Genomic DNA, 12,875 nt, shown 5'->3' on the forward strand with positions numbered 1-12,875 from the left:
CACTGGGGCCCTGCTGCGGTTCTGGGTTCCCTTGAACCAAAGGCAGGACCACCTGGTCTGTCATCCCTGAATCTCTGGGGTGTGCTGAGATGTATCATCGTAAAGCTCAGACATTTCCTTTTCCTTTCTGGGGTGGGAGGCAGGAGGAGAATCAAGGAAAAATTTCTACCGACAGATCTGCAACGGTTCACCCTTTAGGAAGACCCAGGAATGTTTATTTGACTCCCTGATACAGCTTAATTATACTTAAGTCCATGTGTTTACTTCGCAGATCTCCAAAAAGAGTAGAAAAGATCTAGCAACCCCAAATTAGTTTAGGAACCAGCATGTCCCTTGCTTTAAGGAACACAGTAAACATTTCAAAAGAGCATGCCAGCTCATTATCCAACTCTCTCTCTCCAGTGACTTCAGAGAGAACAGCGGTAGTTAAGCAATGTTTGCCAAAAGCAAATCTGGGGACGGGTGTTGATTTTAAAAGAGAAGGAAAGAAGAGCTCGCTGCTCCCCTGCAGGTTTTCCCGGCTCGGCTCTGCGGCGTGGAGGCGAAGGCCGCGTCTGCAGACTTCACGAGGAACTACGGCCCCTCCTTGACCTCCCTGCTGTCGGGGGTCCCCGATGGGTGAATGAGCGGCCGTGTGATGTGTCAGGACCTTCCCTGAGAGGTGAGACACTGCTCCCCAAGTCTGGGGACGGAAGAATGGATAAACAGTTTTTACTTGCCCTCAGTAGGTTCTCACACTCGAACCTGGACGGTTGGCCCCGTGCTCGGGAATCCAGGCCCCGTAAGGAGTGAGTATTTCTGTGCTTTGCACCAAGACACCCCCCTGCCCCCAAATATACCCTCCTTACTTATTCTGGAAAAACGTAATGAACACATCCTTTGGCTGTTGGAGATTCTGGTTTGTTTAGCAAGAAATAACTTTCTGGCACAGTAGAGTCCCACAGCAAAGAAAAGCTATTTTGCCATACGCGTCTGGATACCGAGGGCAAAAAAAAAAAAAAAAAAAAAAAAAAATGAGCATTAGCATTAGCATCCCCCCTCCCAGTAAAAGACCCTACAACCGAAAAATTGTGCAAAGGCAGTTCAAAGTCTGCCCCATTTCTTTCTAGGGCTTCCAGTCTTGTTCTTTCTTCCGCCCTGGGGAGTAGGAAGACCGGAGCAGCTGACCAGCCACCTCTCTCCCTTACCTCCTGGTGATATTTGAAAATCTTCATTTTGTTTCATAGGTCACAGGTCAGCCCGTCCATGTGGATTCTTGTAATTGCACAGGACGGGCTTTGTGTGGGCCGATTACATCTTTTCTTTCAGACCCAAAGGGAGCCATTCATTAGGACGGCGCTTGAGCCTAAAGCTGACCTGCCCCATCTGAAGGCAGATCGCCCATGAAAGCCCCCGGCGTTACTTTATTCCTGGAATCTTAATTACAAGGCAGCACCAGGACGGATGTATTAAGTAGCTTCAATTCACCCGGCCCGGCAGCCAATGCGATGGCGCCCTGAAGGCTTGGTGGCAGATAACGGCTGATGCGGAAGCGAGGTTAGAAACCCACCCCTGGCCTTGAGACCTTTGCAAACTCTTCCCCTCCTGCAGGTGCATGGTGCCCCGGAGATCAAAGGGAAGCGAGGTCTCAGGTGCGCCCTGGATCTCAGCCTCCCCATGTCCTAGAGGACGGACCCTCGGTTTTCCAAGTGGGAGGGCGGGATGGGGCAGGTGACACCCAGTGGGCACCATGCGTGTCTCACAGTGAGGCTGTGACCTCGGGCCAGACCTCAAGACCATCAGCAGGGAAGCAGCCCACCTCTTCAGAGTCCTTTTAGACAGACCATCACCTTGGGGCAGATGTTCTTGGTCTTTTCTTGTCGCTTTTGCCAACTTCTAATTTAAAGTGTGTTAGGCGGGTCCCCACTGCCTTGGGAGAGGCGACAAGGGGCCTCCCTGGCATTTCAAAGGCCGCCCTCCTTTTCTATGCTGGCTCACAGAGAAGGTTCTGGAGGGAGGTGGGCATGTTCACACAGAAGCTCTGGAATCTCCCATTAGAGAAGGGGTTGAGGTGGGACCCCCTTCCCTTTTGCTGCTCGGGGATGGACAGGCGGGCCTAGTGCCGCCTCGGGCTGCTGACAGGGACAGGTGCTGCTGATGCCAATGGAGGGAATGCAGGATGACACATGGGGCTCTGTATGGTCACGGCAGCATGTGCTGGACTTGGGAGGGTGGCTCAGTGGGAACACTGGCTGTCGTGCAGGGTGACCCAAAGGGGTCTTGCAACTAGGAACCTACTGAGGGAACATTGGCATGATGCACCTGCAAGGGCATCCTCTTGCTTTGGGCAAATGCCCTTTAGAGCAGGCTGGGGCACGATGGTGCTCCCCTCCCCAGGTAGTGGGTGCAGTCGCATCAGCTTCTCACCAAATACAGATTCAGTGTTCACCTTTCTCCCCTTTCCTCTGGGCCACCAGGGAGTTTGCATGTGACAGGTTGCAGACAGGATGCTGTGGACAAGTGCAGCGGGGGCTGGTGCGGGGCGGGGGGCTGTATGTGCCATGGAGAGCAGGGCGTGAGCAAGCAGCTGCCCCCCGCATTTCCCGGAGTGCTTGGCCAGGTGCTGCATGTCATCCTGGTCCCAGCCAGGGCCCCCTAGGGGATGGGGCCCGAGCAGAGCCTGCCAGCTTGCTCACTGTGACCGATGCTGTGTTTAATGTGGCAAAGGAGTCACCAGGGGCCAAATTCACGGATCACCAGAACCAGGTGGCAAGAGCCAGGCTCAGATGTGGCTTTCTGGAAGTGAATGGCTAATGACCAACCTCTGACCTGCTCCTGCCCCCCAAGAGTGCTCCAAAGTTAAGCTGCAATTTCAAAGAGACGGTCTCTGGGGATTTAATTTGAGTAGGAAAGGCATAGCGTTAGGCCCGGTGGATCTCTAACACCTCTTCTCTCCCCGGTCCAGCCTCCCTTCTCTCCTTCCGTGCTGCTGGTGGGGAATCCTGCTTTTCTGTGCTAGCGACCCCCCACCCCCCATCCTCAGGCACCCCATCCTCACATTATCACATGCACGGTACCTAAACAGGCTGAGCCTCACAGTTTAAAAATAACATGCCTTTGCAAAGAGGTACATCTGGTCTGAGATGCCAGCTGTGAGATCAAATGGGAATTGGGGATTACTTGTGTTTTCCAGTTATTCTGGCCCTTCCCACTAATTGTGGGGTGCAGATCCACTTAACCAAAATGGGTTTTATTCGCCGTATATCCCCTCAAATCTTTCTGGAACAAGGATAAATCATGTAAATGAGGTAATCCGGTAAGAATAAATCAAGTAAATAAATCTCCAACACGGGCAGTTGAACACAGACATCCTCGCAAATGCCTTCTCTCTTGACAACATCTGGAGCCCAGCTCCACGAGGAATGCGTCAAAGGGAAGCGCGGGCCGGGGGGAAAGAACTGCACGTCAGCCAATTGAGCCTCTCGATTTACGGTGCTTCAAAGAGTTGTTGGCTCTTAATGTCCTTCTGCAGTCGCTGCTGCTGGCAGGGAGTGAGGGAAGGGCTGTTTACACCTGAGCACCACCGGGGGTGGGGTGGGGGGAGCGCCGCTGGCGTGGGGGTCATGCTAGCGACGCCTTCTGAGCCCGCGCTAAGGCTGGCGGTGGAGTGCACCCCAGAGGTGCTTCCTCGTCTCGTTGGTTGCTCATGATGACCCTATAGGCAGGTGCTCCCTTCCCCTCTCTGGGATGACGGGGGTATGTGGCCAGCTGGTGCCGTGACACTTCGGGGTCACGGCAGGGGTGTGACAGAGCGGAGCTGGACTCACGTTCAGCATTTTTGTTAGATGAACTGTGTCCTCCCCAAATTCGCGTGTTGAAGCCCTAACCCCCTCTGCCTCCGAACGTGACCTTATTCAGAAACAGGGTCGCTGCAGATGTAATGGGTTTCGATGAAGTCATACTGGAACAAGGTGGGTCCCTAATCCAATGTGTCTTTATCGGAAGGGGAAGTTTGCATACACATGCACAGGGGGAGATCACCACGTGAAGATGGAGGTGGAGAGCCAGAGTGGGGGGCGGGGGGTGGGACGCTGTCACCAGCTGAACAATGACAGAGGTCACCAGGAAACACCAGGAGCTGGGGAGAGGCCCAAACAGATCCCCCCTCAGCCCCGGAGGATCCCACCCCCCGGCACCTTGATCTCAGACCCACAGCCTCCAGAACTGTGGGGGGGGGGCACTTCTGTTATGGAAGTGGCCCGATTTGTGGCACTTGGTTACGTTGGCCCTCTGCACCCTGTGTCCCTGAGCTCAGGTGGGCTAGGTGACAAGGAGACACATCTCCGGACGGAGGTGGCGGGAAGAAGGGAGCAGTTTTGCTTCTGGGGTCCCGGCAGCAGGAGCAGATCCTTGGTTGCCCTCCACTGTCAGACTCCTCCTCCTCCTCCTCTACCCTGGGAGGGGGGCGGTGAATGTCCACTCTGGGGGTTCCCTGAGCATCTATTCCTACCCCTGCACTTGGGCTGAGTTTCTTCAAGGGGGTTCTCCCTGGAGGCTGCTGGCTGTGACCCCGGGCCTGGATGAGGACAGTCAGTGGCCACGCACAGGAGAGAGGCCCAAAAAGAATCATTTAAATGCACCCCACCTAGGGGCTGTTGAAAACGTCTATAGTTTTTAATCATAGAGGGATTTTTTTGTTTGTTTCCTCCAGAAAACTCACCTCTTATTAGAACCGAGTCAACAGGAACTCGCTTGGACTTGGGTGACCGGGGAGGGCCTGGAGACCTGGGTGGGGGTGGGAGGAGGAGCAAGCCCCGCAAGGGGTTGCCAGGCAGGGGTCTGCTGAGCTGCAGGAGCCCCCTTGGATGGTGGTGGATCCGGGGTCATCGGGATCCCACGGGGAGCTCCTCAGGGACGGGTTTAGGCTCAGGCATGGAGCTGACGTTCTGAGGCGAGGGCTGTCGTAGTGGGGGTGCTGGCAGGGGCTTCGGGATCTGAGAGGCTACACTTTGGACTCTCGCCTGAACCCCTAGCGGCAAACCCTCCACATGTCACTGCCACCCCACCTGTGCACGGGGCCGGGGGTGCCTGTCCTGGGTTCCTGGGGTGTTAGGTGGAAAGCTTCAGGGCCCAGCCCTTACTGTGAACGCTGTGACCCCCTCTCCCTCTGTCTCCCCAGGTGGCCCCTGGAAGGGGGAGGGGGCAGGTGCAGGTGCAGGCTCCGTCTTTGCCCTGTTGGGCTTTTCTCTGAGGCCTTGGACAAACTGCTCGCGCCTCTGGTCTTGTTCCTCACCTCACCCGTACAGCGATGTCTGAGGTTCCTTTGGCTCCAGCAGGGTTTCCCGGGAAATTATGGAGGTGCCGTCTGGGGGGTGCCGGCCCGGGGAAGTCAGGTCCAGGTGCTTCTGGGATTGAACCGAAATCTCCACTTCTAGGGTTAACAGGCCCTCTGGAAGGAGATAGCAGCTCCCCGGGTGCACGTGTGTGCATGTCTGTGTGCATGTCTGTGTGCGTGTGTGTGTGCACCGACACCGCGGAGCCCTTCCAGCCGCGGCCGTGGAGAGCGGCCACGCTCTCAGGATGCTGATGATGCAGCTAGCACGTCAGGACAAGGTCAATATTTTTGCAAGCTTAATTCGGTGGTTTTAGTCCTTAACGCTGTTTCAACCCAACGGACTGCTCTCTACAGATACGGCGGAGATTCCAGATGTCAGAGTTACTACGTCCCTGGCCTTCGCCTCAAGCCTAGCGTCTGTGGCATAGAGCTAGGGGCTATATTATATATTTTCTTCTGTAGCAAAAATGGGAATCTTTACTAAAATAACTAAATATCGGGGTGCTTGGGTGGCTCAGCGGTTGAGCATCTGCCTTCGGCTCAGGGCGTGATCCCGGGGTCCCGGGATCGAGTCCCGCATCGGGTGCTCCGCAGGGAGCCTGCTTCTCCCTCCGCCTGTGTCTCTGCCTCTCTCTCTCTCTCTCTGTGTGTGTCTCATGAATAAATAAATAAAATCTTTAAAAATAAATAAGTAAAAATAAAAAACCAACTAAATATTATTTAACATCATGATGCAAAAGTGACCGCTGTATGGCGCAACTCTTAAAGAAATTTTATATCTAGGTAATTTTGACAGTTTATTAATGGTGGATGGCGTCCGCCCGTTACACCCCTCGTGTCACATGGCTCTGTGATTCGTGTTCTCCGCAGCTGAAGTGGCAGCGATCTTGGGACCTACATGGGAGTCTAGGGGTTGGGGGTGGGAGATTTCTCTCTCCCTAGTCTCTGCTGGTGATATTGGGACATACAGGCCTGTCTTTCCAGCATCTTTGCTCTGAGCCCCCCAAAGCCAGGGGAAAGAGAGAGACAGAGACAGAGATGGATGGAGAGAAGAGGTAGAAATAGCTACTCCCGGTCACGGGGTACTTCTGTGCCTTTAAGAGCATAAATTCCTGCAGCTTTCCCCCCGAGAGGACCGAGCAATTTTCCAGTCTCAGAAAGAAGAAAGAAGATTTCCCGCTCCCAGTAGGAGCTTGCAGGGGCTCTGTGCAGCTCTGGAAATTGCATAAAATGTCAGTGCTGTAGACAGGCATATACATTCAGCGCTTCTAGCTGGTTCCCTAACAACCCCTCTGGGGTCCACGGCCTGCCTTAGCGACACGCCGCGTTAGCAGTACAGCCCAAGATGCCAGTTTCAAAACGCTGCGTGTTTGTGGCACAGACCAGCTCGTGAGGACGTGTCGGGATTTTAAGGCGGAGTGACCGGGACCGCCTGGGCTGAGCGTGACCAGGGGACAGTCACCTGGCCCCTCGTGCGGTCTAGCTCGGAGAGTGTGTCGGCCGTGGGGTCCCCTTTCTTCAGCAGGACTCGAAGTCCGTGGGGGCATGTCCTGTCCTGGGCTTCATCGCTCAGCCTCCTCTGCACCCCCGGGACCTGCACCTTAGACGCGGGGAGCCTCAGCTCGTGGCTTTGCTGTCAGGTGCCTGGGTGCGGAGCGCGCGGGCAGAGTGCACCCCCACCTGCAGAACTAGGGGTGATTTTATTCTCACTGTGGGGGCCTTCCAGAGGAGGACCACTGCTTTTCCCCCTCTCTCTCTTCTCCTAAACTCTTACTCGAAGTGTGATGTGCAGAAAAGTGCGTATGTGTGCCTGCGACAGCCGGGCAGACCTTGGGCACCCGGGTCAGGAGACAGAGCATCCCATAGCCTCAGGACCCCTGGGCTCCCCGCAACCCGTTCCCACCAAGGGAAGCCACCGGCCCCACTTCTAACCGGGCAGATGAGCTTTGCCTGTTCTTGTACTTTACATAAGCGAACTTCTACAGTATGTCCCCTTATGTCTTCCTTCTTCAGTTCCAGCATTTATGTTTGTGAGATTTGGCCGCATCCTCGCGCGTCGTGCTAGAGCGTTCCTTCCCGTTTTCACACCGCGATCCATTGTGTGGCTGTGCCCCAGCGGGCCTCTGCTGCCAACGACGAGGAGCTACTAGTTTCTACTTTGGGGCCGAACAAATACTGCTGCTGGGAACATTCTAGTTCGTGCTTTTTGTCGAACGTCTGTGAGCCTTTCTGCTTGAGAACGCGCCTGGGAGCCTGCGAGGACCTACTTCAGCTGGAAGGGGTGGACTCAGCCGCGGAGGCCGTGTCCACGACACCCTGCCTGCGGGGAATGACTTGTGTCTGCGCCGCCACAACTTGGCCGACGTTGGGTGTTTTCGTGCTAGACCTTTCCATTGCGATCGCCTCCTCTGTTCCCTCCCCTCTCCTCCTCTCGCTTTGCCTTCACAAACATGGCCATTTTGTTTTGACAAAGGTGTAAAACAATGCAGTGAAGAAGGAGTAGTCTGTTCAACAAATGGTGCTTGAACAACGGGACATCAGTATGTAAAAAAAAAAAAAAAGAGAGAGAGAGAGAGGAGAAAGAAAGAAAATGAATCTTGACCTTAACTTTTCCTGTATGCTGCTTGCCTGTGTGCGTTCTTTTCAAACGAGAACGTGTGTTCTTTTCAAAAGTGCTTTCCACTTTTCAATTATAAAAATCGTGTTAGCAACGGAGTCTCAGTAGAGTCCCCAAAGCAGAGCTCATGGGGCTACTTTCTCCGACTTCAGTGAAAAACAATCAGAAATTAGTATAAAAAGAACTTGAGCTCCCAGAGGCAGAGGGTTTCTTTGGTGTTCCGCAGCTGTGTCCCTAGAGTCTAGAATAGTGCTGGAGACCTGTTTTTGAATTAATGAAAAATATAAGCAAGCATATCAGTTAGAATGCATTCAACAGAAATTAGCAGAGGACCTAAGGAAGGACATTTATTGTTCTTTGAGTGTCTAGAGGTGGGTTTTCCAGACTCCATTCAACATCTTCATTGAGGATCCAAGCCCTTTCTTTCCTTCTGCGCTGTGTTCTCTTTATGTTGGCTCTCTGTCCCCACAGTCCCAAGATGACAGCAACGATTATTATAGCATTAATAATTATTAATATTGATAATTAATTAATAATAATATTAATAATATTGATTATTACTATGGTAATGGCACTTTGTATGACTTCCTTGGTGTCATCCATTGTTTTGAGCCCCTTTTTATATTTTCACTCATTAAATTATCATACACTTCTATAAGATTTTCCTCTTTAAATGTGGGGAAACTGAGGCAGAGAGCTACGCAGTGACTTGTCCAAGTTATAGAGCCAATAACGGATAGAATGGGAGCTGAGCCCAGGCTTAGCCCACAATCTGGGTTCACCCTCTAAGCTGTGCCGCGGCACCAGGTATTTACTGTCAGAGCCAAAGCAGGACAAAACGGGCTGGATGGTGTCATGTGGCTGCCCTGGGAAAGCAGGCTGGCACTGTGAGTCACTGGCGATGGGAGACAGAAGCCCCAGGATGTCTTCAGACAAACCATGGTCCCTGCCTGAGAGCTGGGCAGACTGCCACCCCGAACAGAATGTGGGTTCCCTACACAAGGGAGAAGTAGGAAATCCAATCAGTCCTGGGGAATAACCCCTCTGCCACCTTAAATTAAAAAAAAAAAATCCATCCACTTGCAAATTACAGAACAATTTTCTAGATAACTTGGGTGGAAGAGCAAATGAAAAATTATTTAGGAATCATTGAGAAGGGATGAACTGAAGTGGACCCCCACTTTAGGAAAAACCTAAAGAGAAAAATAACCCATGGGAGAAATGGAAGAGGTGACCTGAAGACTTCCCGTGTCAACAGAACAACGATGATTGGCAGAGAACAGACCCAGGCCACTTGGCAGGCGCGCTCTAACTCCTTAAGGAGTGGGCGTCACCTGTACTATATAAACTGCTCTACAGAATAGAAAAAGATGATTTCCAGCTCCTTTGGTGAAGCTAGCATAATCCTGACACCAAATCCAGGCAAGACTAGGACAAAAAATATTTTTGGCCACCCCACTTACAAAAAATTCCAACAGAAACCTATGAGAGAAAACGTGGTCGTGTGTTGGAAGACCACATGTATCCGGGGAATGAAAGGAAGGTTCCACTTTGGGGAGTCCCTTCGTGCAGTCCCCGATCGTATCTGGTGAAAGAGAAACGTGATGTGACCATTCCTTCCCCTGACCTTCCAGGGTCTGCCCTATAGCTTGCATTTCCCGGACTTCCCTGCAACCCGGTCCCTGTTTAGTTTCTGCTAACTCACTGGTCTGGGAAACAGGAGAAGCAGCCGGGAGGGGGTGGTCTGGGATGTGGGACAGGGACAATGAGCGCCGTTGAGCAGGCCACAGACCGCCTGACACCGGTGACACCAATGTGGGGAGACGACATGAAGGCACCCTGGTAGCTGTGCGACTCCTAGACTCCACCCCGAGGGGTTCTGCAACATAGAGCAGAATTCAAAATATTAGGGACCGAGGGTCCCTTCCAAAAGATATACCTCCCTCTGTCAGCCAAAGTAAGGGAGAAGCGTAGGAGTTCCTCTTTCAAAGAATTCTAATTTAGATACTGCTTGTATTTGTGCGTGTGTGCACGCGTGCACAACAGTGCGCATATTTTTCTGAACGTTGTTACAATAAATTCACGTTTTCAACTTTTGTCTGCCTTCTGATTTTGTAGTGATCCCCCTCCCCAAGGAATGATTTACATTTTCATGAAATCAAAGTTATTAACTCTTTCCTTTACGGTATGAGATTTTGTATTTTATTTAGAAAGTTCTTTCTCATCATAGGTCTACGTGCTCTTTAGTTATGTTTTTTTTCTAGTACCTTTATGGCTTTTTCTCTTCAATTACATCCACCTAGGACCTTTGTGGCTTTACTTCTATTCAGATCCATCCAGGATTTAATTGGGAAGAGAGAGTAAGAAAGACATCTAAGGTTTTTTTTTTTCCCCCTAAATGGCTAGCCAACATGATTTCTTGAAAACCCATCTTTTCACTCAGCTAATTTGAAATGCCACCCATGTGTTTTAAATCATGTTTAAAATTCTCATCTGCATATGGGATACACTCAGATTTTCTTGGGGCTTATGGATAACATTTTTGGAGAGGTGCCTCATTTACTTAAACAGGTTAGTGACTTGTAGGAGCCTCTAGCTCTGTTTTGAATGCTTCTGTGTTCAGTAGTTGGAATATAAAGAAGATCGACACTCCAGCTTCAGGTCTCTCCAGGCAATGGTAGACACTATCATTTATTGATATTGAACAACTTTACACTGGCTCGGTTGCTTTACAAACATCATCTAATTTAGTCTTCACTGTTTATTGATTTATTCAGTGAATTTCAGAGGAGACGCAGCTACGTGAAAAACACTGGGCTCAGGTCAGTCAGATTAATAAGCTAGACTAGGTCTCTGCCCTCACAGAACCTGTGGCATGCCAGGTACCATAACTGGGACCGAGTCAGGGTAAGCACATGCCGCTGTGTCTCCCACCGATGGATGCTCAAACCTGGAAGACTGTGTGCAGTAGCTCTCTGAAGACTCCTCAAAGAAATGGCAGCAGGCTGACTGGGGAAAGCTCCCCATCAGGGAGCACCTATCACCCCCCACTTTCTCCTTTGAGTTCTGGCCTGGAAACTTGGAACAACAACCCTAATGTGAACAGGAAAAGTCCCAAGGAAAGCCTTCTCTTTCTGGTGTGAGGGACCACACGGTCCCTCCCCTCCTGTTGGTGGCTCTGGGCTGGCCCATGTGAGAACTGCAGCTCTGTGACTGCAGACCCTCCCACAGAAACCATGAAGGTCAGGGGCGATGGTACATCCTTAAATCGCTGAAGGAACATGGAACACACCCACTGAAAACATCCTTTAGGAATGAACATGAAATAAAGACATTCTCAGCAGAGGGAAAACTGGGGGAAGCTCCAATAAGCAGACCTCTTGCTTGTTTGATCCCCATACCTCTCCTTAATGCTCATAAATAAAATCTGCAATGACCACATCATGGCACCTGCTAGCTTCATCCTTGTTTCTAGGAATAGCATTGCATCTTTCAGACCCAGAAGACTGCAAATCTGATGAGCCAGCTTTAACTCACTGGCCTGAGGCCACGCATCCCATTGACGACAGAGGGAGATTGGGACTTTGAGTTTCGAACGTGTCCACCCAGTGACGTTGCTATATGGCAGTGTGGACTGGCCAGGGGCATAGCTGCACACAGTGCAGTCAGGATCTTGTTTTCGTAGATACGCATTTGTCATTTATTGATCAACTCGAAACCTTTATGTTTAATTTTTATGCGTTTGGTTGCTCCTCTAATTTGGCTTTATTGCAGTAAATGCCATAGTGAAGGATTTAATTGCAAGCATAATTATTTGTGGACATTAAGGAACAGAGTTTATTAATTCACTTTGGAGAGACCGTATCCCTTTCAAAAGTAAACTACCCATTGAATATGGGTCTGAAATTTTTATTAATCAAAGATATTAAGGTATAAGTCCGTGAGGTTTGACAGATGTGACTTGTGGTAGCTACTGCCACAATCAAGACTGAATACTTTCCCTCCATAGGTCTTTCGTGTCCCCTCCACCTCTTGCCATGACAGCCACTCAACTGCTCTTTGTGCAAAGATGGAATCATATGTTATATATGCTTTCAGCTTGGCTTATTACATTGAGCATAATATTTTCGGTATACACCCATGTTGCTGTGAGTATCGCTATTTTTCATCTTATTGCTAAGTGTATTCCAAGCATGGATACGCTATAATTTGTTTATCTATTCATCCGTGAATGGACATTTGGATTGTTTTGAGTTTTGGGCTATTGTGAAAGAATATACTTCAAATATTTGTGTCTAAATTACTTTGCGGACATATATTTCTCTTTCTCTTGGGCAAATGTCTGTACATGGAATTTCTAGGTCATAGGGTAAGTGTGTATTTAACCATGAAAAAATGATCAAACTGCTTTCTGAGCTGCTTATACTATCTTACATGTACAATAGCACGGACATTTTTGTTTGTTTGTTTGGTTTGTTTGGTTCTGACGGTTCCGGCTTGTCCATCTTTCCAAGATGTAGTATTATGTAGTGGCAGCTCATTGGGGTTTTTACTTGTATTTCACCTAGGACTCATGATGTTGAGGGTCTTTTCATGTTGCTTATTAGCCATGTATATATCTTCTCTTGTTAATGGCCTGTGAAAATCTTTCATCCATTTATAAAATTAGCTTGTTAGTCCTAAATTTTAGAAAGCAACAAGAATAGAGCTGAGACCAGGCTCTGGAGGCCACTCACAGACCCATGGACAGGCATACCCAGGATCAAAGGAAAGACACCACACAGGCACTTTGACCCTCACACGTCCTCCATGTGGACACGCAGGGAGACAAAAGGGTACACGCTCTGGGTATGGACAACACACCTTCACACAAGGATGTGCACACTTGCACGTGGACGTGATTAAAGATAAAGATACCCTGGTGCTGATGTGAGACCACCGCCC

At 50.3% G+C, this 12,875-nt stretch overlaps 1 long non-coding RNA gene across 1 annotated transcript in view; it reads left to right on the top strand.

Moving 5' to 3' along the window:
• The first annotated feature begins 516 nt into the window (after positions 1-516).
• Positions 517-12,875, top strand: part of LOC129495868 (uncharacterized) — a 28,543-nt gene continuing 16,184 nt past the window's right edge. Inside the window, exons 1-2 of the long non-coding RNA XR_008661634.1 lie at positions 517-661; positions 1,309-1,536. This is a non-coding gene — a long non-coding RNA (uncharacterized LOC129495868). The remainder of the gene's footprint in view (positions 662-1,308; positions 1,537-12,875) is intronic.

Source organism: Nyctereutes procyonoides, unplaced genomic scaffold, assembly GCF_905146905.1.
Source record: "Nyctereutes procyonoides isolate TBG_1078 unplaced genomic scaffold, NYPRO_anot_genome, whole genome shotgun sequence".
In the NCBI taxonomy this organism is placed as follows: Eukaryota; Metazoa; Chordata; class Mammalia; order Carnivora; family Canidae; genus Nyctereutes; species Nyctereutes procyonoides.